A 27,552-nucleotide genomic window follows, 5' to 3' on the forward strand; every position below is an offset into this window, starting at 1 on the left:
ATGATAATCGTAACTTTATGGCATTTTTCTTGTTTGATAATCGTAATTTCTTTATCGGATAAAAGTAACTGAAAAATAATAAATGTGTCTTTCAGCATTTCAATGGTATTGTGTGTGTTAAAATGCAAATGTCTAGTTAAACGATGACACTAACGCAAAATGAAAATAAATGAAGAAACTTACAGGTTAATATCTAGGACATATTTACTTATATATCTCGATTTATAACTGACAACAATATGCATAACCTTTTAATATATGCATGTACCTATTAAAGATATAGAAAATGAAGCAGCTGTCGAGTCAGTTATTGTACATGTAGTAAGTAGATATTTTAATTTCTTTCAAAGTTTCAATGTTGTTTGCGCGTTTAAGGGTTTTTTTTGGGGGGGGGGAGAAAAGTGGGGGGATTAACAATATCCCATATCTCAAAAGTGCAATCCTTTCAATTCATTGCTCAAAATGAAAGTCCCGTATACCATATTTTATTATGCCATATTGTTTGCCTCCAATATCACGTTTATACTAAAATTCTGCGCGAAATGAACAAAAGTTTCCATCAATAACTTTATAACTGCATTATCGGATCTAACAATTGAAACTTTTATCCAGGGACTTTCTATATAATATAGAAAGTCCCTGTTTTATCGGTGGATATGAGTGTTCATATTGCCCTTTTCCTTATATTTCAATAAAAATGCATATAGTTTAATTTTGGAGTGAAATGTATAATTCCGGTTAAAATAGACGTTCATATTTTTTTCCCGTGGATTCATTTTTATTCTGTTTCATACTGATATAGTATATGATTTTAAAAATTAAATTCAAATGTTTGATTAAATATCCATGTATTTTAGGACTTTTCTTTAACCAGTGTGGATGGTAAAGGGTCTAGAATAGTAACCAGTTTATTGTTACTTTTGTTTTTTGTTACTTTTGTTTATTGTTACTTCTGTTTATTGTTACTTTTGTTTATTGTTTTAATTAGTCTTACCTAAATGGAGCGTATAGTTTAACGAAGCATTTGACGGACTGAAAAAAGAAAACAAATTATATAGTATATGTAAATTTTTTATGTTTATTGATAAATTACCTCAGAAGGCATAACATGTAAATCATCACAGTCGGAACTGGTTTAATTAAAATGATTTTGATAGATTATACAAGTGTGGACACAGATGAGAGTGGATAGTATGTTTGGATGTTTGACAGTGTCTTATGACAAAAGAAGTTCTATGTTTCTCCTTTATGGTGTTATTAACTGTGTTGCACGGTGACAACCGATATGAGCATTATGAGTGTTATTTTAGATTATATAACAAATATTGTGTGCTTCAGAAAAATGCATGACAATTAGGTAAGGTTAATTTTTGTTTTCATTTAATAGAAAAGTACTCAGTATATGGCAAGTGTGCAAGTACAAAAATGTTCCTTGTTTAGTATATTCAATAATTTTCTCTACAATAACTTCCATGCATATGTATGCAGCATACTTTTCATATACCATGTATTTATGAATCTTTGAATTAGTTTTTTTTTAACATGGCGGAACAAGCGCTATTATATCTTGAATGTTGCAGTCATTCTTTGAATAAGTATATCTTGTAAGAAAAATTTAAGGCCGCATCAATTTGATTTCTTGATTTTCGGACTTTTGGCCAAACTATTAAAGAACACAAATCCATGTTTGCCAATGAACTCCACGTTAGAATGTGCTTAACTTCATAACACACAAAGCATCCCAACCTTTCTCTAGTCTTAGATAGCATTAAATGTTTTAAGGATATCATATTATTATAATGTAAAATTAAATTGTTGTTCTTTATAGTTATTTTCTGAGATATCGAAATGTCAGTGACGGTCATGAAGTAGCTTATCGTTTTATAGTATGTATGGGCTATACAACATTTTCTCAATCAAAATGGTGTGACCTTTGTTTCAAAGTCCTGATTTTAATAGAATACAACACGATATTTCTTTTAAATTCTAAACATGAAGAGATCATGACGACATTTGTTTTAAATTTTAAAAGTTTCAATCAGCATGATTAGTGTGAGATGTCTAAACTTGTGCCTCAAGAATTGAGTAAAATTGCACATATAGCCACCTGCAATAAATGCATTAAAACAATATTTACTACTAGTATATTTAGTATGTTTTTATTCAGGATAAATCAATGTGTTTTAACAGTTTCAATCACAAATCTGAGTCAGGGTGACACATGCGTTTCTCTCGACAATAATTGTCATATTACATAACTTCCTTTAAAATTGACTCTTCACTCATTACCATATTTTGTGACATTCCTAGTTCTTGGAGTTTTCTGTATTTTAACATAGTTCGTGTTTTCCCCATTTACAAATTTCTTGAAGCGTGTTCACCCTTCCATACTAGTATGTAGCTGTTTTCATTAGAAATATTAATAATGTATGCACAAAAAGAAATGTCATCAGATGTTGTGACGTTTTGGTGATTAATTCATCACCATAATTTCATCATATGCTATCTGACATACTTTTTTTTATTGTCAATATCAATAAAACATTATCCAGTTACGATTATCTTTCTCATTTTAAATACCATAATTACGACTATCTTTTTCCCGAGTCACGATAATCATCCCGAATTTTTCAACGGCAATTTTCAAAGCGCTTAGACAATTCCAGTGCACCGTTACGATTCAAATATGATGTAATGTATAGAAAAACCTTGCAAATGAGTAACTATTGACAAAAAGATGCTCCATTTGAGAAAAATGAGTGTAAAGATTTTATCTATATCTGCCGTCGCCATATTGGGATAGTCGTAATTCCAGTTACGGTTATCAGTTTGACACCAGTGAATCTGTCGGTTGTATATGTCTTTGGTTGTCTCATTGACGTTAACCCCATAACTTAATTCAATCCATCTTAGGTTAATATATATCTATCACAATTTTGATGTCATAAAACAATGCATTACATTATACTAATAATACATAAATCGAATAAACTTTTTGTTTCAGGTATAAGCTATACACAAGTCTAAACAACACTTTGCATGCGTTTGTTTTCTTTCTACTTTATAAAAAAAGTATGACAATATCAAAATGGTAAACTTTATTTAATAGCATTTACTGCTTATATTTTTGGGTCCAACGTTTATTTTTAGGCTATCTTAGCTGCGCTGAAAGTGTTATAAACACTATACAGGCTCGACCCGCTGTTCATTTGTAAAAAAACTTGGTCGCCGACTACCAGATTAACGTTGATAGTTTGGGATGCCATATTATAATCTTTATTAGTGAATAACCACACCAAAATCTTCCCATTCTTTATTAGAGTAAGGTGAGAAGTTGTTGTAAGGCCTGACATCATTGATACAGACACTGAGTAAATACCAGTTGTTCTAACGGTAAAAATACCCGTTTCGAGAATATATTCATTTTGGTGATCCTTCTGTATTAACTAGGACATCGTTGTATTTGACTTTATTGCCTACATCCACTACTGTGGTACATGATTCTAATGTTGCTAGAAATGCAGCTGAAATGAGATTTTAAAAATGTATAATATACACATACACATACATAAACGCCCATAAAGTTCTTCAGAGAAAAAAGGTCCTACTGAATCTATATAATACTTTATCCTGCGGTCAGCTGTCTATTGTAATTCAAATATTCACTGTAAAATAATCCTAATTCTTGAATATTTACTGTATGTGTTCTATTCGAACAAATGCATATTTTGTATTGTCTGCAAGTGAAATCACCTGATTCTGTCAAACGATTCCAATTGATGTCGAATGATACAAATCTTCATTATAAAAATTAACAATCTGTTTTTTTCATAAAATGCATGATAAAATTTAAAACAGCTGTAATTTCTAAATAACTATATTAATTTTATTTAAAATGGTCAGCTGTGATGTATAATAAACTTTAATCGGAATACAACTGCTTTCATTACAGTGACAATTTTTTGCAAGAATTTTGTGTTCAAACTTCCATTCGAAATGAAGATAACATTTTTTTAAATTTTATTTCAAAGATCTGTAAATTTAGGAGTTAAAATTCTTTTGTTTTTACTTGATGAGATATCTAAACATCTGTTTTAGTGTCGCTTCAGTAATTTGAATTGAAAGATGTAAAGTCACATCTTTAAGCCGACATAATTATGGAATCATTATATAAATCAATCAAACATGCGTTACTATATTTATTGATTAGTAATACTGACACACATTTCTGTTTTTGATTAATAAGGGCAAATATATTTTCTATAATAACCATCCTAGTATATCAAAACTAGGGATTTTTAATACAGGTATATTTTTGTAATGAATTGGCCCTCTGAATTAAAGACGAACATCGGATCTATATACGGTGCAGGAAATGCTTACCCTTCCGGAGCACCTGATTTCACTCTCGGTGTTTAGTGGAGTGCGTGTTGTTTCTTATTTTTTATTTATAACTGTTGATGTAAATGTCTTTTGGTTTTGTGAGTTCTTGTTTACTCCTTGGGTTTGATTGTTATTGTGTTATTGTTGTACACCAATATTGCTGTCACTTAGCATGTTTGAATGACACTGAGAACAAATGGTAAATACTGTGATAAACATATTTCTATTTAAATGGCGTATGTAACTGTTGAAAATCGATGCTATAATACTAAATTTGTAAGCTTACAGATATTTACGGGATGCTACATTATAAACAGATTAGAACTTTGCCTACGACCAAAACGTTAGAAAAAAAACAGGACTTGCAGAATATTTTCTTCGTTTAAATATGCAGTGTACTTGTCATTGCAATTTGTCAATCAAAAGTGTAACAAAAATCGATTTCGATTTGCAAACAGCAAATCAGAAATATTTTTATTCCCTTGAAATTTGAATACCTATTGTGATGTATATAAAATAAAGGCATCATTATAATTGCCGTGACAGTTAATAAGCGTATCTGCAAGAAAGAAAAAAACTTAAGGAAAACATCGGGCACGAATATGTTCAAACATACATTCATCGTATTCAGTAAACATGGTAAAGAAAATAAACAAGCATATCAAACTCAAAAATGAATTTTTAAAATGGGAAGTCCGTAAAACCTAACCAAATCAAACTCCCGATTATATTAAACAACGTACCAAACGTAAATGAAATGTCTTCTATTCGACTTTTGGCGTTACAAATGAAGTTAAATACAGAACGGCGTTTTTCTTTATTAATAATAATTTAGAAAAATCTCACGAAATACAAATATCGTTATTTCTAAAGCAATGTACATTTATTGAAGCCACCAGTTTTACTTAATTATAATTTATATAAGATATTTAAAATTCTAACACATCTTATCACTGCTTATATGATTAGGATTGCGGTTTGTTGACAAAAGGTGATTTACATTCCTATTGCTGTCTTATTTCGTTACAAATATTATCAAGGTCGTAACGTGTAACACTCATTGAAGATACCAGGCTTATAATACACAATGCATGCTTCATCTCAAAATTACAAACAAAGAAACAAAGCACAAAATCTTTTAATAGATGTGCTAAATCTGGCAAAATCAATGTAACCCCAGGGGTACAAATACCATATGGTATTGAAACCTACGTGTGAGCGTATTCATAATGTAAAACAAGAATTCCTTAATTTTTTCTAAATTTTGTCAATTTTCACTCAGTTTAGCGAAAGCAAACTCTGTATTATTTTAACATAGTGGTTACACCATTTATAAATTTAGATTACATTGATAATTTCATGATTTTCCGAATAAAATGTTTTAAACTTCCTATTGTGAAGTTTTAAAGCCATTCCAAGTCAGTATCTCTTATAAATTAACTTGATAGAGGATTTTTAACTTTGCGTTATAGTTTAAAGAATATGATATGGAACTCCTCGTTATTTTGACGCTCATTAATAGATTGTAGTAATGTTTCTAAACTTCCTGTCGACAAACTACGAAAAGTCCTGGCAATAACAGAATGCATACTTGCTTTAAACATAAACCTGTTAACCCCATTTCATCTAGCTTTGGCATTACAATTACACCATGAGTTTGGCTTTAAATCTTTTTTTGAAAATCCAAACTCTTATGGTTTTTGTGCATTCTATTCTGAAGTACGTATATATCGGACTTGTTTAGCAAATTTTGAAATAGACAGAATCCAAGACATGTCCTATGTACCTAATGGTATTGCTGTATTTAGAAAAGGTGGTCGTATTATACAGGAGAGAGCAGAAAATATAGTCTGAAATGCTGAAACAATCGATGGTAAAAATACATTTAACTCCATGGCATGGAGTTGTATTTCAGTATAAAAAAGAATCACCAAACGCCATTATGAGTTCCATAAAGGTTAAACGGGGACTAGAAAGATCTTTGACGTTGAATGATTCGAATACCAATCTTATGGCATGTTTACCTTTCGTCAAGCCAACAGAACGGTAGGGACCTCCTCGTTATTCTAATGTTTGTGGGAAGATTGTGTCTTGTTTAATCGAAAACAGAGATATATCTGTCCTGTCTTTGGTATTTCTGCGACTTCTTTCGAGACAAAACTTAGATTCGATTCCATTTTCTGCAGAAAGCACTGAACAAATAGTTTCATTTTGGACCGGTTCTTACAAAAGGCTAAATCTGAAATTTCGTCTGTAGCATATGCTCCGGTTATAAATGCCAAGCCTCGACATAGCAATAGTATTTACAACTATAAAACAATGTTTAGATATACCAAAACGTGCTGGTCAACAATATGCTGTGCAAACATTTGACAACTAGTTGTATGCTGTTGACCGAATGTAAAATGGTCTATTCCAGACTTGTTCGAGGATAAACTTTTGTATATGAGGCTAGCTCTCATGGCTCTTTTTTGTTAATTAATTGGTGTTAAGACGAAAATCGTTAATTAATATTGAACCAAATGTATGTCACAGTTCATTTGCTGAAACACCCAAAAGCGCTGAAGGTATTGCACAGGTTTTTTATCTTCTAATTTTAAAGAATATATGTTCCAATTGTTTGACGAATTCAGAATACACTCTTGTAAACTATCACTAACCTTCGCATTTTGGGATATGTTTCTTCATGCAGTTGAGATATTGTTACAGAACATTAGGGCTGAACGGAATGCGTAGTAGCTTTTACATTTGAAAATGGTAGCTGCAATGTTGCGATGCTTTCTTTTTACCAATCGGACGAACTATGAACACCAGCCTACATATTGGGTATATTGAATCTGTCTGGAACGGTAAAATATGTCTTTATGTCAGGTGAGTTTTAAATCAGACATAAAGCTGGAGCCTCAAATAGTATCAAATAGTTTCTGGAGTGATATAGCTACAGAGAATTTTTTTATTAAAGATTCTAAAGGCTGTAGAGGCATCATAGGACTGACAAGGAAAAAGAAACGCTGTACTTCGATGGATGCTTACAAGACACATCCTTGCGCATTTTAGTTCTGATATGAGATCAAGATCGGGATTAGGCATAGATGCAGAAATTGAACACGAAGAAACCAGCGACAATGACACGAGACAAGAAGAATTTCTCTGATTTGATAGGGTATATGCATTCAAATATGACCGATCCATTTAACGTTGCCGATCATCATTTACTTTACTTTGTTAAGAGACTGTGGTCAGGATATTGGCATATCCTATTGATCCCATACCTTTAGCTATGTTCCATAATGATGGTACCATGTGGAAATGAGATATAATTCATCTCCTTGAAGAGAAAATTTGCTATGCTTTCAATCTTCCAAGTTATGATCATATTTATCAAAAGAGGGACGAAAGATACCAAAGGGACAGTCAAACTCATAAATCCAAAACAAACTGACAACGCCATGGTCAAAAATGAAAAAGACAAACAGAAAAACAATAGTACACATGACACAACATAGAAAACTAAAGAATAAACAACACGAACCCCTTCGTGGGTACCAGGCTTATAACATGATACGCCAGACGCGCGTTTCGTCTAAATAAGACTCATCATTGACGCTCAGATTAAATAAGTTAGAAAGCCAATCAAGTATAAAGTTGAAGAACATTGAGGACAAAAATTCCCAAAAGTTGTGCCAAATCCGAGTTTTCAAATGGGAGACGACGATGAAAACGATGAATGATTTCAAGTTTTCGAAAGTTGTCATGCTCTTTGTTTGTTGAAATACCACATACAACCACTTTTCTTGGGGTTCATGCGTGCTTTTGCAAGGCAAAGGCACATAAAACATAAAACGTTGATAGAGCTAGAATATACGCTGAAACTTTAGTCCATCATTAAACTCATTTGAATTAATTTCCTTGTGAAATATTTGTGACTGGCAATAAATATACATCAAAGAAAAAAACCAAATTGACTTCTATTCTTTTTATAAATGCCGTAAAATTATCTTTAGAAGTACATGCGATGTAAAAAAAAAAAAAACCAATTAATTGAGATTCGGTTGTTCAATCTTCTATTTTGTTGCTAGTCTGAATTCCCTTTAAAATGTGCATTTGGTGGTTTCATTATTCAAATTAAGTTGAAAATGAAGTGTCACAGATTACTTCATTATGAATTTCTTGTTTAGTAACAATTTAGAGATTTTTTGGAGATTTTTTATAACCTCTTGTGAAATAAATTGACATTAATAAAAAATTCAATCACTAACCTTTGACCTTATTTTTAAAAAAAAATGCACCATATTTCAATTCTACGACAAGTCAAAAATTAAAGAATAAGTATTTCTCTTTGCCAAAAGTCATAATTTAGCCTGCAGGTAGGGTTGTCCATTAAAGTTGAAAAATTGTTGGCTTGGTCACTCCACTATAAATGGATGTATAACGTTTTAGAATTAAACATATTTTCATATTTTAAACATATAATTCTAATTTCCTTATATTTTAAAAGTTTAGAAATAATGAATCCACAAACTAGATGGAATCATTTGTATACGCCCGTCTTAGTCGGGACACATAATGGTATAAATATGTCCTTCCGTGCTGATGTCTGTCCGTCTGTCAGCAGTGGCGAAATAGTAAGATAGGGTAAACTTCCAAAATTGACGAGACAAAAAAAAAAACGTTCACATCTGGTCTAGTTTATTCAAATAGTCTATAAGTTAGCCAGTGTTATCTTTCATTTCACTTTATATTTTCAATGTTTTGCTTATGACAGGGAGTGGACAAAAACAGAAGTCCCTTTCTAAAGTGGCGTAAAAGGTTGTTTCGACTGTTTTTAAAGTCGACGGATGGTATTTCTTAAGGTTAATTTTGTGCGGCAACAACCGAATGTTAAGCGGTTTTTTTTCCGATTTCCGGTTTGAATGGCTGACCACGGTTTTCCAAGCTCCGGAAAAATTAATAGTAATGTACATATGTGAGAGTACCATACCAGCAACAAACAAAACGATAATTAACCTTCCAGAAACTATCTGTTTATTAGTATAGTTCAAAACATAACAGTTTTCTACTTTGTACCATGAGTGGTCAAGATAGTGAAAATCCGGCCAGTGAAAAAATGGCGGACTCCTATGCTATGGCACTTAAACATAACAACAACACACATAAAGATAATGCAGAACCTGATGCGGAATTCTTCAACGTCAAGCCTGTTTTTATATTAGAATCAGACATTTTCGGTAGTTCAAAACCTGATAAAAACAATTATCTTACACATACCGAGTTATTCAAATGTATTGATCTCACAATACCTGCTAACCATTTAAATGGACTTCAGAGAGTCATTGGAGGGGTATGGCGTATATATCCAGACAGTGAAGAAGACAGGGAAACTCTTGTGGTAAGCTCCATCACAGTTCGGAAAAAACGCATCGAGGTTTACCCAAGAAACCCTAAATATGTTGAGAAAGAAAGCCCAACCACAGTTCGAATTAGAATAAAGAATATTCCATTATCTGCTGATGATGGACAATTAATTAGATACCTGCAAAATTGGCACCTCAAAGTACTTAATTACCAAAGAGAGAGACTTCGGATTGATGGGTTTGTGACAAATTGTCAAACAGGCGACAGGATCTTTTATGTCGAACCCTTCGATATCACAATTCCAAGAAATGTCAAAATTGGCAAATACCGTGGACTGATTTTCTACAAGGGTCAAACAAACCAAAATGCTGAAATTGAATGTACCAAATGCCTGCAAAAAGGTCATAAAAAATCAGAATGTACCAATGACTGGAAGTGCAAGACGTGCGGTACAAATGGTCATATCTCTAAAGACTGCACAGCTGAGTTTGATAAGAACAGTCAAGCTGACTCAGATGTGTCGTCCGAAGAGTCAGATGAAGCAAGTGAAGCTGAATCTGAGAAAGGTGAGGAGATTGTGCTATCACAATCCACCGAAAACTTATTAGACATAACACATACTGAGGAAATCAGCAAAAATGCTGAACTTCCCACAGAAACGAACAACACAAATGTACTAGACCAAAATCCATCTGAATTGAAGTCTGATGAAACAGATCAACAGCATCCTGAACAATGCATGAAAAAAAAAAAGAAAAAGAAAAAAACATCCAAATCACCAGCAACAACTTATGGTCCACTAGATAAATACCTCGGGACGACCATGACAACCCCTCAGCAGAAATCATCCAAACGTTCCGCCACCACACCAACTGATAAGTTACATGACCGTGAGATTGGCTCATCAAAACCAAGGACATCTGATCATAACACATAACGATCCAAACACACAAATTGTCCAAATATAAAATACACCTATGAATTATTGTAAATACTGTATTATATTTTTTATTTGTTTGTCTATTTTTGTTTTTAGTCAAGAAAAAAAAATTAAAAAAAATAAGTCAGAGTGTGATATAATTTCAGATTATATACACCTTGAAAATAGTATTACAAGAAATATAAAGGATAATGTATATATATGTAATAAATTGTGTATAAGACATATTGTAAAAAAAGTTGAATTTCAAATGACCACAAAATCAATATATAAATGTCTCTATTCTGAATATGCTATTCACCAAATAACATATTGGAACAAGTCAAGTTGTGATGAAATTACCACAAAAATAATATTTGCAGGTATAAATAAATATATACGGAAAGCTGTTTTGATAATAAAATTTATTATGATGCTTTTTACTTGTATAAACATAATAAAGAATCATATAAACATGATAAATGAAATAAACACAATAATTACACATATACTTGAACTGTGTAAAAGGAAAACACTAGCTGCTCGAAGTAGAAATAAAGATAAAATGAATAAGAGAAATCCAACAAAATTAAAGTTCAAAAAGAAAATATCTTTGATAAATACCAATTCATTAAATCACATCAGTCTAAAATCACTTTTTATGTTGATTTTTATAGTTAACAGCTATAAACTCTCCATGATATATGCTTGCTCTATAACAAATTATCCATCAGTTTTAATTCACATATTAGAATTCATACTTTGTCCTTTTCCATTTCACATTAAAAAGATTTGGATATCTTATTTAATCCACATATTAAGAATACTTCAAAAGTCAATTTTAATCCACATGAAAAAATCCATCCATCCATCCTTCGCAAGTCCCAGATTATCAGCAAATATGTTCCTTCATAGAGTATATAGATATACACAAATACCGATTTTGCTAAATATAAACATTCCGATTGCTTCTATATTGATTGTAAATTTCCACACTATGTACATGGTCCAAAAATTTCATACATCTACTTCTGCCAAAACATCAGATCTAAAAATAAATAACCATAAAATTAAAACACATGTTATGAATAAAATATATCTGTTTTTTCAGTGTAGATATATCATGTATATAGTCTCAAAATATGTTGAAGTACATGTAGCAAAAGAAAAATCTAATGTATATATTGAACAAGTAAATAAAAATATATGTTCAACTACATGCATGCATGCTTATATTTGTTTGTGTTATGTTTTATTTACATTCATGTACACTGTCAAGTTTGTGTTTATATTCTATTTATTATATGCACTTATCTCACACATAATTGTGTACCATTGTTTTTATAGTAATCATAAAATCAAACTAATGAAAATATGTTGTAAATATCAGATGAAACAAATATATCTTTTTTCGGCATTTATGCTAACAAAACATCTAAACTCAAAATTCAACAATGGGTGAAAATCTACACATAATATCACTAAACTGTCAAGGTTTAGGCCAAAAACAGAAAAGAGAAAGATTACAATTATGGACAAAAAATCAAAAATGTAATATCCTTTTCATGCAAGAGTCACATTTTATAGAAAAAAATGAAAAAACTATAAATTATGAGTTTGATGGCAAAATGTTCCATAGTTATGGTAACACACAATCAAAGGGGGTATCAATCTATGTGAAAAATAATTTAAAATGTAAGACAATAAATGAGATAAAAGATACAGAAGGCAGAATAATTTTGATTAACATAGAAATAAATGAAAACATTTTTACTTTAATAAATGTATATGCTCCAAATCAACACAAAAACAGAAACAAATTTTTCAAAAAGGTCCAAAATATAATTGAAAATAATCGCTTGGGTATTCTTATACTTGGAGGTGACATGAACGAAACCCTATCAATTAATGATAAAAAAACTAATAATATCTCTCGAAACTACAAACCAGTGAATAGTTTAAAAAAATTAATAAAGAAAAATAATTTAACAGATATATGGAGAGAACTTCATCCAAATACAAGTCAATTCACATGGAGAAGGAAAAATGATACAAAAATAGCCAGTAGAATTGACTTCTTTCTAATAAGTCCTGATATAAGACCGCATGTTATGAAAGCAGATATTCGACCTGCAATGATATCATATACTGATCACCAAGCCATTTCTTTACAAGTAAGACAAAATTCGGAAGAAAGAGGCAGGGGATTCTTTAAAATAAATAATAGTATACTTAAAGAGCAAAAATATATTGATCTCATAAATAAATTAATCGAAAACTATAAAAAACAAATACTCACCAAAAATTTGAAAACACTTTGGGATATGTTTAAATCAGAGGTAAGAACCGCAACTCTTACTTACTGCAAACAAAGATCATCTGAAAATAAAAATGATATAAAAAATTTAGAAACAAAATTAAGAAAATTAAATGAAAAAACAAATGTAAGCCCAACTATGGAAAAAGAAATTAAAACCATGGAAGAAAAACTTGAAAACCTCTACTTAAATAAAGTTAAAGGTGCACAAATAAGATCCCGAGTACAATGGTTAGAAGAAGGAGAGAAAAACACTAAATTCTTCCTGGGCCTTGAAAAATCAAGACAAACCAAAAAAAGTATCACAGCGCTTAAAAATAAAGATGGGAAAATAGTTACAGAACACTCAGAAATTCTAAACATAGAAAGATCATACTATGAAAATCTATATAAAAGCACTTCTCCAAATTTAAAAGATATAAAAAATTACATAAATGAAACCAACATTGATCACAAACTATCAGAAATAGAAAGTGAATCCTTGGGGGGCCCTTTAACAGTAGAAGAATGCACTAAGGCAATATTTCAAATGAAATTAAATAAATCTCCAGGAATAGATGGGCTAAGTGTAGAATTTTATCGCACTTTTTGGAATAATCTAAAAGAATTTACTGTTGAAGTTTTTAACAAATGCTATGAAGAAGGAGAACTAACAACCATACAAAAAATAGGTATAATATCCTTAATTTACAAAAAAAAAGACCCTTTGTCACTGGATAACTATAGACCAATTACACTATTAAATGTAGATACTAAACTCATTGCATATGCAATAGCTCAACGTTTAAAACCAATACTGTTAAAAATAATTCATGGGGATCAAAATGGTTATATCAAAAATAGATATATTGGTTTTAATATACGCCAAATCCAAGACATTATTGATTATGCTGAAACCTTTCAAATTGATGGTGCATTACTTTTTATTGATTTTTCAAAAGCTTTTGATTCATTAGAATGGGACTTTATGTATGAAGCCCTAACAAAATTTGGTCTCCCAAACTCATTCATTAAATGGGTTAAAACATTATATAAAAATATTAAAGGCTGTATGCTAAATAATGGTTGGATTTCAGAAACCTACAATGTCTATCGTGGGATACGACAAGGGTGTCCATGCAGTTCTCTAATTTTCACAATAGCAGTAGAAATTCTCGCATGTAGAATAAGACAAGATACTGGTATTAAGGGATTTCAAATTAAATTAGACTCCAAAACACATAGTCTGAAAATTTCACAACTAGCAGATGATACTACTCTCTTTTTAAAATGTAAGCAGGAAATAAGCTATGCTTTAAACTTGATTGAAATATTTGGAACACTCTCAGGTCTTAAACTTAACCGATCTAAAACAGAGGGCATATGGTTAGGCCAATTGAAAAGCTGCAAAGATAAATATGAAAATATAAACTGGAATAAAGAACCTATTAAAAGTCTAGGGGTATATTTTGGACTTAACAAAGATGAATGCGACAGATTAAATACAGAAAGAATTTTAAGAAAGTCTCAAGATGCAATCAATAGCTGGAACAGAAGAAATCTTACAATGTTAGGTAAAATAACAGTAATTAAATCTCTTATCCTACCAAATTTAACTTTCTTGGCATCAGTGACAACTATATCCAAAAACTTTCTGAATGAATTCAAAACACTAATTTACAACTTCATTTGGGGAAATAAAAAAGAAAAAGTTAAACGGATAACTTTATGTAAAGATTATTTGGAAGGAGGCCTAAAAATGATTAATATTGACAATTTTCTATCAGCTATACAATTATCCTGGGTCAAACGTTTAACATCAACACACTTTGCGAACTGGAAAGTTATTCCCCTTTTCTTTTTTAATATATTTGGAGAAAACTTCTCTTTATTCAACATGAATCCAGGTAGCATAAAAGCAATCCCAAACCTTAGTAAAACACTCCCTCTTTTTTATTTAGAAATAATTAAAAGTTGGTTTAAAATAAAAAATATCTCAAACAAAAACAATACAACTTTTATTAACATAAGACAACAATATATTTGGGGCAATAAGCATATAAAATTTCAAAACAAATGCTTAATATTTTCAAATTGGATAACAAATGGAATACTATTTATTAATGATATAATCGACAAAGAAGGAAACATTTCACAAAAGATTGTATTAGATAAACTAACAATTAAATCAAATTGGATATCAGAACTATCAAGAATAAAAAACGCAATACCAAAAAAGTGGCAAATGGAAATGAAATCAGATAAATCATGCTGTACTCAAGTTAAAACAAATAAAAAACTATACTTAAAAACACAAAACAACACAAAATTGATCTGCATTGAAAACCTTCCATCAAAAGAAATATATAAAAGCATTAATTCATGTAATATAGAGGAAAAAACACCAATTGGATTTCTAAAATGGAAAACACAATTTAAATTAGAATCGTCAAGCTACTTGTACAAAATGCTTAACTTTATATTTTACAGCTTACAAGTTAACAAGTTAAAAATATTCAGGTGGAAACTACTTCACTATATCCTTCCTTGTAAACAGCTATTGCACATCTGGCAACTGAAAAGTGATGACCAATGCCATATTTGCAACCAATTAGAAAACTATGAACACTTTTTCATCACATGCCAATACTTTCAAACTTTTTGGAAAAAAGTCAAATTACTGCTTGACAAAATAAAAATGGGGACACATATAATCTCTTTCAAAAATCTAATACTTGGGTATAAAATATATGATATAAACTACTATGACATCAATCTGTTTCTGACTGTATTAATGTTCTCTATTCATAAATCTACATATGCATCAGAGTATAAACAAAAAAATGTTGATGTTTACAGAATTTTTAAGTTAGAATTTCAACAATACTTTGATAGTATGAAAACACTTGATAAAAAAACAAGTAGGTTTTTGTGTGATGTTTATAAAAATATATAATAACTATGTTTATATTATAAATCATAAAATGTATTTTTATTTAATATCATTACACATATATATCATGTAGAATGACTCTTAGGCAATGTAAACAAATTTCATGTGTGTGTTTAAATGTGACAAATGATCAAGGTTTACCTGTACACAAATCAGCATGCTTACTGAACATTGACCTTGTACTATCTAATGTCAGAACAGAAATTCTTTGATATTTTAAAATAAATCATGATGCTTTCAATAAATTATCATAAAACAATTGAAATATTTCCAAAACTCACCATTATAGACACTTAAATTAGATGAGAGCCTTCTGCTCATCATCAATACACGTGGCATTCTTTAATTATCCGATCATCTCAACTTTCACGTGATCTTGTTTTGATCAAAAGGTAAGGTTAACGATAAACCTAAAATCAATAGCGGACAATAGATAGTACAAATTCCGTAATCACGTAATATGAGGAAACTGCAAAAGACAAATTGTCAAAATCAATGTATTTATATATTATTATTGTATGACTAATCATAATTAATATCTAATATTTTTACTGTATAATCTCCCTGGTTAAACAGTAACTAATTTACAGGGATACTAGACTGAATGCTGTGAGTCGAGTAAGTTGTAAACAGCAGAGAAATGTGCAATAAAGGATTTATTTTATTAAAAAAAAAAAAGAATGTTAAGCGGTTATTATTCTTGAAAATTTGAATATGGGTTTCAAACGTCCAATGTGCCATTTTTTGTCGAGTAGTGCGCATGTAAGGACAACTTTAACTTTGACGTCAGATTCCATGTTCTGAAGTTCTGAAGAAAGACAACTCTTTGCCTTAAAACGAGAGAGAGAGAGAGAAAACACATGAAAATCACTCAGAACTTTTCTGAAAGGTTGGTGACGTATACTTTTTTTTATGTTAATGAGTACACATGGCACTTTCCATCTTGTAATTGTTATGAAGAAATCACTCGTAGATATTTTAAAATACTGGAAACATTTGTCATTCTTACATATTTTATTTGCAGGAATGAAATAAATTATATTTTTTAAGATCGAAGTAATAAGTTTTAGAGTCTTAAACTCTTGAATATGTATTCAATAGGGATAAATCTACTCTTTAACGTGAAACAAGAATTACTCTGTATGCTTGTAGGTTTGATATAAGGGATTTTTTTGATAGTTTGTATAACAAACAAATATCGTTTTAATTTTTGGGAAACACGAAACTATGGTTGCTTTTGTGACAAAAGTAAGTCGGTGACACCCAATTTTTATACGACCGCACAACCTTTTTTTTTGTTCGTATATTGGTATCACATTTTCGTCGTCGTCGTCGTCAGCGTCGTCCGAAGACAGATGGTTTCCGGATAATAACTTTAAAAAATATGTTAACACAAGGTTTATAACTAATAAAGAAAGATTTTGATTGATTCTGGGGTAATAGTCCCAACTGTTTAGGAATTTTGGGCCCAAAAAGGGGCCCAAATAAGCATTGTTTTAGTTTCAAGACAATAACTTGTGTTTAAGGTGTAATACCACCAAATCATGATACGCCACATCCGGTTGCATACGAAAGTAGGTCTAAAAAAATATTCCCTTGAATTTGACAGTTGTAGAAAATTAACCCTGCATTTCAATGCACTTAAATTTTTCTGAGTCATAAACATGTATGTTGGGTGTCTGAAAGCATCATTCTTTTTTTATTTGATGGTCTTATAAAATATTTTGGAAAGTTAAGGTTACATAGTTGCCAAAGCAGGTAACCAGTAAATAACCTGGTAAAAATGTGATTGTTTACTTCCGGTGCAGGTTACTTTCTTATATGCAATGAAATGTAGTGTGAAATTTTCACTGTAGCACTGGAAAGGATTAAACTTTATTCATGCAAAGTATTTCTTTGGTTGAAATAAAGGTAAATTCTGTACATTTTTTTTAAAAGTACCAATTTAACAAAGACTAATAGGGAAAAATCAATGGTGGTATTACACCTATTTAGGGAAACTACATGTGCACTCGTGACCTTATTGTACTTTCATTTTTAAAAGTTATTAATAAACTAGTTCATACATTGTAAACATGGACTATTCGGAATGGATTGAGACACAGAAAGCACGTTTGAGGTAAAATTGCCTTGAAATGGGGGTTTACGGGTGTTTTCTAAGTCAAATGGGTGGACAGACAAAGCTGTATTTAGTTTACTGTGTTAAATTTTAAATAATACCCTAACAGTTTTGTTTATACAACATGTGAATTTTTTATTTCAGTGTTCACATGTTCTGAAGAGCATTCTGTTGAAAAATCTTATATGTGAATTGGTCTGCAGATGACACTTCAGCATTAAAGTAAGTATCAACTATCATCATGTTTTTTGTGTTTTTTTTTGGCCGCAAAAGTTTACAATTTGCCATTGTGCCATCTACACTTTGCACAGACAATAAATCATCTAAACACTTATTTGCCCTGGATTTATACACATCAGAATCCAGTCTCACATACTTAAACTTTATAATTCTTACCAATTATTTTTTGTACCAGCATTCCAAGGGACATAACCCTTTTTAAAAACATTTTGAGGTATTTTTTATTACTCTTTCTCCCCATTTTCTAATGTAAAATACAAGAAAGTGGACACTTTGTGTAAATCTATTAGAAATATACTGTTATGAGTAAATAAAAAGACTTTGATACCAGTAACAATAAATGGTTGACTGAAAGGGAACCGTTATTTGTCACACTAGGCGAACAGACTAAAAACTCGAGTTACACATAAGGGCTTCTAGAAACTTCCGTGTAGACTGTTAACATTTATAGAGACAGTTCTTTCAGCTAAAACACTTTAATTATTGATTTAACATTACATTTATATCATTTTTGTGGGGAAATAATCACATTTGTTTTATTTTTTAGACAAAAGATATCAAGTTTTGATGAAAAAGGAAGGAAGGAGGAAAAATGGACCAAAACAGACCAAAACAGACCTTCAAATGAACTCTAAAAGGTGCAATAAAATTGCTTATCATCTAAAAGTTGTCTTTTGTATTCTATTTAATTGTTTGAATGCATAGATCATGAGTTTTTGATCAGATATTAGTCAACACTGCATTTTATAATGATACACTGAAATTTGGATTTGTCGAAGAAATAAGACTGAAATTGCCGTAGGATATGGCCTTACATTATAGTGATTTTCTCTGAAACTATAGATCTGACTGAGACAAAACTTGGCAGTTATGCTTGAAATAACTTGCAATTGGAGGGAAAAAAATTACATTAAGTTTATTTGACATTTAGGTGTTCTTTAGGTGTAATACCACCAAATCATGATACGCCACATCCGGTTGCATACGAAAGTAGGTCTAAAAAAATATTCCCTTGAATTTGACAGTTGTAGAAAATTAACCCTGCATTTCAATGCACTTAAATTTTTCTGAGTCATAAACATGTATGTTGGGTGTCTGAAAGCATCATTCTTTTTTTATTTGATGGTCTTATAAAATATTTTGGAAAGTTAAGGTTACATAGTTGCCAAAGCAGGTAACCAGTAAATAACCTGGTAAAAATGTGATTGTTTACTTCCGGTGCAGGTTACTTTCTTATATGCAATGAAATGTAGTGTGAAATTTTCACTGTAGCACTGGAAAGGATTAAACTTTATTCATGCAAAGTATTTCTTTGGTTGAAATAAAGGTAAATTCTGTACATTTTTTTTAAAAGTACCAATTTAACAAAGACTAATAGGGAAAAATCAATGGTGGTATTACACCTATTTAGGGAAACTACATGTGCACTCGTGACCTTATTGTACTTTCATTTTTAAAAGTTATTAATAAACTAGTTCATACATTGTAAACATGGACTATTCGGAATGGATTGAGACACAGAAAGCACGTTTGAGGTAAAATTGCCTTGAAATGGGGGTTTACGGGTGTTTTCTAAGTCAAATGGGTGGACAGACAAAGCTGTATTTAGTTTACTGTGTTAAATTTTAAATAATACCCTAACAGTTTTGTTTATACAACATGTGAATTTTTTATTTCAGTGTTCACATGTTCTGAAGAGCATTCTGTTGAAAAATCTTATATGTGAATTGGTCTGCAGATGACACTTCAGCATTAAAGTAAGTATCAACTATCATCATGTTTTTTGTGTTTTTTTTTGGCCGCAAAAGTTTACAATTTGCCATTGTGCCATCTACACTTTGCACAGACAATAAATCATCTAAACACTTATTTGCCCTGGATTTATACACATCAGAATCCAGTCTCACATACTTAAACTTTATAATTCTTACCAATTATTTTTTGTACCAGCATTCCAAGGGACATAACCCTTTTTAAAAACATTTTGAGGTATTTTTTATTACTCTTTCTCCCCATTTTCTAATGTAAAATACAAGAAAGTGGACACTTTGTGTAAATCTATTAGAAATATACTGTTATGAGTAAATAAAAAGACTTTGATACCAGTAACAATAAATGGTTGACTGAAAGGGAACCGTTATTTGTCACACTAGGCGAACAGACTAAAAACTCGAGTTACACATAAGGGCTTCTAGAAACTTCCGTGTAGACTGTTAACATTTATAGAGACAGTTCTTTCAGCTAAAACACTTTAATTATTGATTTAACATTACATTTATATCATTTTTGTGGGGAAATAATCACATTTGTTTTATTTTTTAGACAAAAGATATCAAGTTTTGATGAAAAAGGAAGGAAGGAGGAAAAATGGACCAAAACAGACCAAAACAGACCTTCAAATGAACTCTAAAAGGTGCAATAAAATTGCTTATCATCTAAAAGTTGTCTTTTGTATTCTATTTAATTGTTTGAATGCATAGATCATGAGTTTTTGATCAGATATTAGTCAACACTGCATTTTATAATGATACACTGAAATTTGGATTTGTCGAAGAAATAAGACTGAAATTGCCGTAGGATATGGCCTTACATTATAGTGATTTTCTCTGAAACTATAGATCTGACTGAGACAAAACTTGGCAGTTATGCTTGAAATAACTTGCAATTGGAGGGAAAAAAATTACATTAAGTTTATTTGACATTTAGGTGTTCTTTAGGTGTAATACCACCAAATCATGATACGCCACATCCGGTTGCATACGAAAGTAGGTCTAAAAAAATATTCCCTTGAATTTGACAGTTGTAGAAAATTAACCCTGCATTTCAATGCACTTAAATTTTTCTGAGTCATAAACATGTATGTTGGGTGTCTGAAAGCATCATTCTTTTTTTATTTGATGGTCTTATAAAATATTTTGGAAAGTTAAGGTTACATAGTTGCCAAAGCAGGTAACCAGTAAATAACCTGGTAAAAATGTGATTGTTTACTTCCGGTGCAGGTTACTTTCTTATATGCAATGAAATGTAGTGTGAAATTTTCACTGTAGCACTGGAAAGGATTAAACTTTATTCATGCAAAGTATTTCTTTGGTTGAAATAAAGGTAAATTCTGTACATTTTTTTTAAAAGTACCAATTTAACAAAGACTAATAGGGAAAAATCAATGGTGGTATTACACCTATTTAGGGAAACTACATGTGCACTCGTGACCTTATTGTACTTTCATTTTTAAAAGTTATTAATAAACTAGTTCATACATTGTAAACATGGACTATTCGGAATGGATTGAGACACAGAAAGCACGTTTGAGGTAAAATTGCCTTGAAATGGGGGTTTACGGGTGTTTTCTAAGTCAAATGGGTGGACAGACAAAGCTGTATTTAGTTTACTGTGTTAAATTTTAAATAATACCCTAACAGTTTTGTTTATACAACATGTGAATTTTTTATTTCAGTGTTCACATGTTCTGAAGAGCATTCTGTTGAAAAATCTTATATGTGAATTGGTCTGCAGATGACACTTCAGCATTAAAGTAAGTATCAACTATCATCATGTTTTTTGTGTTTTTTTTTGGCCGCAAAAGTTTACAATTTGCCATTGTGCCATCTACACTTTGCACAGACAATAAATCATCTAAACACTTATTTGCCCTGGATTTATACACATCAGAATCCAGTCTCACATACTTAAACTTTATAATTCTTACCAATTATTTTTTGTACCAGCATTCCAAGGGACATAACCCTTTTTAAAAACATTTTGAGGTATTTTTTATTACTCTTTCTCCCCATTTTCTAATGTAAAATACAAGAAAGTGGACACTTTGTGTAAATCTATTAGAAATATACTGTTATGAGTAAATAAAAAGACTTTGATACCAGTAACAATAAATGGTTGACTGAAAGGGAACCGTTATTTGTCACACTAGGCGAACAGACTAAAAACTCGAGTTACACATAAGGGCTTCTAGAAACTTCCGTGTAGACTGTTAACATTTATAGAGACAGTTCTTTCAGCTAAAACACTTTAATTATTGATTTAACATTACATTTATATCATTTTTGTGGGGAAATAATCACATTTGTTTTATTTTTTAGACAAAAGATATCAAGTTTTGATGAAAAAGGAAGGAAGGAGGAAAAATGGACCAAAACAGACCAAAACAGACCTTCAAATGAACTCTAAAAGGTGCAATAAAATTGCTTATCATCTAAAAGTTGTCTTTTGTATTCTATTTAATTGTTTGAATGCATAGATCATGAGTTTTTGATCAGATATTAGTCAACACTGCATTTTATAATGATACACTGAAATTTGGATTTGTCGAAGAAATAAGACTGAAATTGCCGTAGGATATGGCCTTACATTATAGTGATTTTCTCTGAAACTATAGATCTGACTGAGACAAAACTTGGCAGTTATGCTTGAAATAACTTGCAATTGGAGGGAAAAAAATTACATTAAGTTTATTTGACATTTAGGTGTTCTTTAGGTGTAATACCACCAAATCATGATACGCCACATCCGGTTGCATACGAAAGTAGGTCTAAAAAAATATTCCCTTGAATTTGACAGTTGTAGAAAATTAACCCTGCATTTCAATGCACTTAAATTTTTCTGAGTCATAAACATGTATGTTGGGTGTCTGAAAGCATCATTCTTTTTTTATTTGATGGTCTTATAAAATATTTTGGAAAGTTAAGGTTACATAGTTGCCAAAGCAGGTAACCAGTAAATAACCTGGTAAAAATGTGATTGTTTACTTCCGGTGCAGGTTACTTTCTTATATGCAATGAAATGTAGTGTGAAATTTTCACTGTAGCACTGGAAAGGATTAAACTTTATTCATGCAAAGTATTTCTTTGGTTGAAATAAAGGTAAATTCTGTACATTTTTTTTAAAAGTACCAATTTAACAAAGACTAATAGGGAAAAATCAATGGTGGTATTACACCTATTTAGGGAAACTACATGTGCACTCGTGACCTTATTGTACTTTCATTTTTAAAAGTTATTAATAAACTAGTTCATACATTGTAAACATGGACTATTCGGAATGGATTGAGACACAGAAAGCACGTTTGAGGTAAAATTGCCTTGAAATGGGGGTTTACGGGTGTTTTCTAAGTCAAATGGGTGGACAGACAAAGCTGTATTTAGTTTACTGTGTTAAATTTTAAATAATACCCTAACAGTTTTGTTTATACAACATGTGAATTTTTTATTTCAGTGTTCACATGTTCTGAAGAGCATTCTGTTGAAAAATCTTATATGTGAATTGGTCTGCAGATGACACTTCAGCATTAAAGTAAGTATCAACTATCATCATGTTTTTTGTGTTTTTTTTTGGCCGCAAAAGTTTACAATTTGCCATTGTGCCATCTACACTTTGCACAGACAATAAATCATCTAAACACTTATTTGCCCTGGATTTATACACATCAGAATCCAGTCTCACATACTTAAACTTTATAATTCTTACCAATTATTTTTTGTACCAGCATTCCAAGGGACATAACCCTTTTTAAAAACATTTTGAGGTATTTTTTATTACTCTTTCTCCCCATTTTCTAATGTAAAATACAAGAAAGTGGACACTTTGTGTAAATCTATTAGAAATATACTGTTATGAGTAAATAAAAAGACTTTGATACCAGTAACAATAAATGGTTGACTGAAAGGGAACCGTTATTTGTCACACTAGGCGAACAGACTAAAAACTCGAGTTACACATAAGGGCTTCTAGAAACTTCCGTGTAGACTGTTAACATTTATAGAGACAGTTCTTTCAGCTAAAACACTTTAATTATTGATTTAACATTACATTTATATCATTTTTGTGGGGAAATAATCACATTTGTTTTATTTTTTAGACAAAAGATATCAAGTTTTGATGAAAAAGGAAGGAAGGAGGAAAAATGGACCAAAACAGACCAAAACAGACCTTCAAATGAACTCTAAAAGGTGCAATAAAATTGCTTATCATCTAAAAGTTGTCTTTTGTATTCTATTTAATTGTTTGAATGCATAGATCATGAGTTTTTGATCAGATATTAGTCAACACTGCATTTTATAATGATACACTGAAATTTGGATTTGTCGAAGAAATAAGACTGAAATTGCCGTAGGATATGGCCTTACATTATAGTGATTTTCTCTGAAACTATAGATCTGACTGAGACAAAACTTGGCAGTTATGCTTGAAATAACTTGCAATTGGAGGGAAAAAAATTACATTAAGTTTATTTGACATTTAGGTGTTCTTTAGGTGTAATACCACCAAATCATGATACGCCACATCCGGTTGCATACGAAAGTAGGTCTAAAAAAATATTCCCTTGAATTTGACAGTTGTAGAAAATTAACCCTGCATTTCAATGCACTTAAATTTTTCTGAGTCATAAACATGTATGTTGGGTGTCTGAAAGCATCATTCTTTTTTTATTTGATGGTCTTATAAAATATTTTGGAAAGTTAAGGTTACATAGTTGCCAAAGCAGGTAACCAGTAAATAACCTGGTAAAAATGTGATTGTTTACTTCCGGTGCAGGTTACTTTCTTATATGCAATGAAATGTAGTGTGAAATTTTCACTGTAGCACTGGAAAGGATTAAACTTTATTCATGCAAAGTATTTCTTTGGTTGAAATAAAGGTAAATTCTGTACATTTTTTTTAAAAGTACCAATTTAACAAAGACTAATAGGGAAAAATCAATGGTGGTATTACACCTATTTAGGGAAACTACATGTGCACTCGTGACCTTATTGTACTTTCATTTTTAAAAGTTATTAATAAACTAGTTCATACATTGTAAACATGGACTATTCGGAATGGATTGAGACACAGAAAGCACGTTTGAGGTAAAATTGCCTTGAAATGGGGGTTTACGGGTGTTTTCTAAGTCAAATGGGTGGACAGACAAAGCTGTATTTAGTTTACTGTGTTAAATTTTAAATAATACCCTAACAGTTTTGTTTATACAACATGTGAATTTTTTATTTCAGTGTTCACATGTTCTGAAGAGCATTCTGTTGAAAAATCTTATATGTGAATTGGTCTGCAGATGACACTTCAGCATTAAAGTAAGTATCAACTATCATCATGTTTTTTGTGTTTTTTTTTGGCCGCAAAAGTTTACAATTTGCCATTGTGCCATCTACACTTTGCACAGACAATAAATCATCTAAACACTTATTTGCCCTGGATTTATACACATCAGAATCCAGTCTCACATACTTAAACTTTATAATTCTTACCAATTATTTTTTGTACCAGCATTCCAAGGGACATAACCCTTTTTAAAAACATTTTGAGGTATTTTTTATTACTCTTTCTCCCCATTTTCTAATGTAAAATACAAGAAAGTGGACACTTTGTGTAAATCTATTAGAAATATACTGTTATGAGTAAATAAAAAGACTTTGATACCAGTAACAATAAATGGTTGACTGAAAGGGAACCGTTATTTGTCACACTAGGCGAACAGACTAAAAACTCGAGTTACACATAAGGGCTTCTAGAAACTTCCGTGTAGACTGTTAACATTTATAGAGACAGTTCTTTCAGCTAAAACACTTTAATTATTGATTTAACATTACATTTATATCATTTTTGTGGGGAAATAATCACATTTGTTTTATTTTTTAGACAAAAGATATCAAGTTTTGATGAAAAAGGAAGGAAGGAGGAAAAATGGACCAAAACAGACCAAAACAGACCTTCAAATGAACTCTAAAAGGTGCAATAAAATTGCTTATCATCTAAAAGTTGTCTTTTGTATTCTATTTAATTGTTTGAATGCATAGATCATGAGTTTTTGATCAGATATTAGTCAACACTGCATTTTATAATGATACACTGAAATTTGGATTTGTCGAAGAAATAAGACTGAAATTGCCGTAGGATATGGCCTTACATTATAGTGATTTTCTCTGAAACTATAGATCTGACTGAGACAAAACTTGGCAGTTATGCTTGAAATAACTTGCAATTGGAGGGAAAAAAATTACATTAAGTTTATTTGACATTTAGGTGTTCTTTAGGTGTAATACCACCAAATCATGATACGCCACATCCGGTTGCATACGAAAGTAGGTCTAAAAAAATATTCCCTTGAATTTGACAGTTGTAGAAAATTAACCCTGCATTTCAATGCACTTAAATTTTTCTGAGTCATAAACATGTATGTTGGGTGTCTGAAAGCATCATTCTTTTTTTATTTGATGGTCTTATAAAATATTTTGGAAAGTTAAGGTTACATAGTTGCCAAAGCAGGTAACCAGTAAATAACCTGGTAAAAATGTGATTGTTTACTTCCGGTGCAGGTTACTTTCTTATATGCAATGAAATGTAGTGTGAAATTTTCACTGTAGCACTGGAAAGGATTAAACTTTATTCATGCAAAGTATTTCTTTGGTTGAAATAAAGGTAAATTCTGTACATTTTTTTTAAAAGTACCAATTTAACAAAGACTAATAGGGAAAAATCAATGGTGGTATTACACCTTAAGTGTACGAATCTCTCTGAAATTATACGACAAGTTTCCATGCTACAAAGGGTGGTTAGGATTGACTTTGTGGGGTTATGACTCAACCATTTAGTAATTAGGGGCAAAGAAGGAAAAAAAACAAGGGTTTTTCTGGTTAAAGGACCATTGAGAAATTTGTCATCCGTCGAAAACTATTATCAACATTGCCTAGCCCCGGTTGATAAGGTTATTTCGAAGAAACAAGCTGATCTTCCACCTTCTCATATATGTCCTATTCATACATTATTCAAAGTCATAGATGCATAATTTATGTTGTTTATGTATGCGTTTGTACTTATTTTACATTTTTTTAATCTTTTTTTAAATCTTTATTTCAGCTTACTTTACAATGACATTACCTTTAGGTAAAACAACAGTGGGTGTAGGATATACAACGTGGTCGTTGACACTAGTGAATATAATTCCGGTACGGGTGTTTTAGGGTTCAACCAACTACAGCTGGGCCTGGATCTGGAGCAGGTGTTTACGGACTGTCTGTGTCCATGATGTCTGGCACTAAACCCGTTCACCTTACCCTATGGAAGGATGCAACTATTTTGGTGTGGCTATACACTGATAAAGATTATAACATAGCATCCCAAACTATCAACGTTAAGCTGGCAGTGGGTGATCTCATTTTTTTACGAATGGAAAGCGGGTTGGACCTTTTTAGTGTTTACAACAATTTCAGCGTAGCTAAGATACCATAAATATTAGATAATAATTCATCAATCAGCCTTAAACATAAAATGGGCCCAAA

At 31.1% G+C, this 27,552-nt stretch overlaps 2 long non-coding RNA genes across 2 annotated transcripts; one reads left to right on the top strand and one right to left on the bottom strand.

Annotated features, from left to right (window-relative positions):
• Positions 1 to 11,064: 11,064 nt before the first annotated feature.
• On the bottom strand, positions 11,065 to 16,323 carry LOC139485434 (uncharacterized). Its single transcript, XR_011655316.1, has 3 exons — positions 16,188 to 16,323; positions 12,957 to 13,036; positions 11,065 to 11,705 (listed from the first exon to the last, which is right to left on the bottom strand). It is a non-coding gene; the product is annotated as an uncharacterized lncRNA (long non-coding RNA).
• Positions 16,324 to 18,145: 1,822 nt separating this feature from the next.
• On the top strand, positions 18,146 to 26,031 carry LOC139485435 (uncharacterized). The gene is made up of 10 exons (XR_011655317.1): positions 18,146 to 18,247; positions 18,813 to 18,903; positions 19,945 to 20,022; positions 20,588 to 20,678; positions 21,720 to 21,797; positions 22,363 to 22,453; positions 23,495 to 23,572; positions 24,138 to 24,228; positions 25,270 to 25,347; positions 25,913 to 26,031. It is a non-coding gene; the product is annotated as an uncharacterized lncRNA (long non-coding RNA).
• The last annotated feature ends 1,521 nt before the right edge of the window (positions 26,032 to 27,552 follow it).

This window comes from Mytilus edulis, chromosome 8 (genome assembly GCF_963676685.1).
Source record: "Mytilus edulis chromosome 8, xbMytEdul2.2, whole genome shotgun sequence".
NCBI lineage: Eukaryota > Metazoa > Mollusca > Bivalvia > Mytilida > Mytilidae > Mytilus > Mytilus edulis.